Raw genomic sequence first — 2,864 nt, forward strand, 5'->3', positions numbered from 1 at the left:
CAGTGCAGTGGTTCTGTGAGACCCTTATTCAATACCAACTGCTTATGCAGCACAGCTCAATCTCTTATGATCTCAGATATGGATTTAAAGGAAACAATTTTTCAATTTTAGGCAAAAGCTCAGTGTTTCTGGTGACAATGAGGTTTGGATCACACTAATACACCTGTTTCCTCCATGCATCAATGATGGGGATGCATGTAGAAGGAAGCAGATCTCTACTCAACTATTTTCATAGGAAACAATATCAACTTCTTCTGGAAATGAAAGTGACAGTTTCTGCATGTGTCTTTTTCAAATTTATCTCAAGGACAATTTCTATCCTTCAGGTTGGAAAGAGGTCGATGCAGGTAATACTGTGATGTTTTTTCATGATGAAACAAACAGCTGTGTTTTGAGGGACTTCTATGCTAATTCAGGAATCTTCCAAACCCAGATTTCAAAATACAAATATAAGCAGCATGATTGATATGGTGTTTACTTGGCATGATTCATTTTCCTGTGAAGGCAATACAAGCAGAAGGAGAAACACTCCTGGGAGCAGTCAAAGATTTGTCTCCAAATAAAAATGAACTGGCATTTTAACAGTAACGCTGCCATCCCACTCCAAAGACTTCCAGTACACTAACCTCTGTGCTCTCTCTGCTTGAGCTAGGGAACAAAATATTCCTGAAGGCCAAAAATGCAGTCAGTGGGTAAAATTGGATTGCTTTCTTTGAATTGATCAGTCCACTGGATATCATCAGGGGACCACAGAACTGTGCAGGATTGCATATCGACAGGAACAGACGTAGGATCTGAATTTGCTTTCCATAGTTTTGAAAAAAAATGGGGCATTCTCCAAACATTTTCCTGATAAAGAAAATCCAAACACTTTACTTTCTTTGCTGAGATTTTCATCTCCATTGTATTCAGTGTAAGTTATAACATGTTGTTTCCTAGAAGTATGAACTTGAATAAATTTGCATGCAATGATGCGGAAAATGAAAATGAATATTTATTACATAAAGCTAACATAAAACCCAAACACAAGGATGGGTTGAAAAACGAATAAGAGAATTATGGGTTCCTTTTAAATTAGCATTAAGTGCAAAGAGAGGCTTCTCTTCAACTTTTGCAGATTATAAAAGAGAAAAAAAATCCTGCAGCAACAAAATTCAGTAACTAGATCTCCCAGTTCATATAGTTTCCTCAAGAATTACTGTTACGACTGGACGTTGATCAGCTAATCCAGATAGCCATCGTTGATCAAGACATTCAAACAAAATAGCAAGAATTCCTGAGGTAGGTCCTGGTCAAAAGAATGTAAGGGAACAAGACCCTTCATTTCACCAGTTAGGACAAAGCACTTAAACAAAAGCATTCCTTCCAGTTCCTTGTGGCAAGAAACTCTGCAAGGAAGGTATCTAGCACTTCTCCATCATTAGCTGGACCCTATAAAATCCTCCTAGCACATTGCTACCTGCAAAATTGCAGATACCTTGAAAATAAATCACATTGTCTTCACATTACAACAGGTAGATTTTCTGTATCACAGTTTCTTTTTAAGCTTAAAATAACACTGCTGTGCCCCCAAGAGAAGCAGAACACTAAATTCACACAATATGTCTCAAGAACCATTTTGTTCTGATATTTCCTTTTTTAGTAGATGACAGTTTCAGAGTTTTTTGAAGTGTCTTTATAACCAGGGATAACTTGGAGGTTCATGTGAAGTTTTAAAAATTAGGATTGATACCTGATCAAAAAGTAGTTCCATCATCGGCCAAAAGAAATGACAAGAGGAGCCAGAATGGCTGTAGAATGACAAGAGGAGCCAGAATGGCTGTAGAATGACAAGAGGAGTCAGTAGGTTCCGGCTTGGGTGCATCAGAGCCAATAGCTTTGCCAATAGGCCCTTCCCAACTGAATGGGGTAGATGCTGTTTTAAGTGAAGCTGCTGATCTCCACTGCCTATGGCAGCCAGACCAGGAGAAGCAGGCTTCCTGCTGCACAAGCTCTGCACCATCTACAGCTTCAGGAGGAGTTTAAACCTGCATTTTTAATTGTCCCTTTGGAAGTGAGGTGGCAGCTGCTGTGAAAAATGCTGTGCAGACGCACACCTGATTATCAACACTGTCGCCAAGCAGGCAAAATGCCGTTTCTGGTCTAGCTATGGCTTCCAAGTGACAAGTATGCAGAAAGAATCCCAAGGTAACACACTCTGGAAGCAAAAATGATGTGAACAGCTGCAGTAAATGACCACTCCAAGTTAAAGGCTACAATTACCTGGCACAGTCAACAGCAAATGTTCTTTATCACCAATTTCCTACACCAGCTGAGAGTCCAGCTAAATCATTATCTTTCACCAGAAGGGAACTGACATTGTTTTCCCGTTTCTTTCCTTAACCAAGAAAATATAATTCTAGGACTCTTAACTACCTCTGACATACTGTCCACAGTTCCTGACTCAAAATTCAGCTGTGTCCAGCAAGCAAATAAACTTCAAACAAAACAGCTGAAAACACAGAAGAAGAGTTAGATTAAAAAACAAAACAGGAAAAAAAACAAAGGAAAAAAAAAAGATGCTATTATAGCAAGTGATACAAATAACTTAAGTACCTTAAAATTCAATGACTTTAGGAGGACTTTGCTTCCAGGACTCTTCATATCAAACATGAAATGGATTTTGGTAAAAAATGTATTTTTACTAAATCTCTGGTAAGGCATCTCTCAGCTACTGCTTTTGGATGGCCATTTACAGCTGTCACATGCAAAACCTAAAATGAACAACGAAATCCATCTCCCTGAAAGAATGCAAGATTCTGTAATGGATCTGGAAAAAGAATGCGTAATAGAGAATACAAAGTGCATAGAACTCAGCAGAAAAG

This window comes from Pseudopipra pipra, chromosome 3 (assembly GCF_036250125.1).
Source record: "Pseudopipra pipra isolate bDixPip1 chromosome 3, bDixPip1.hap1, whole genome shotgun sequence".
Classification (NCBI taxonomy): Eukaryota; Metazoa; Chordata; class Aves; order Passeriformes; family Pipridae; genus Pseudopipra; species Pseudopipra pipra.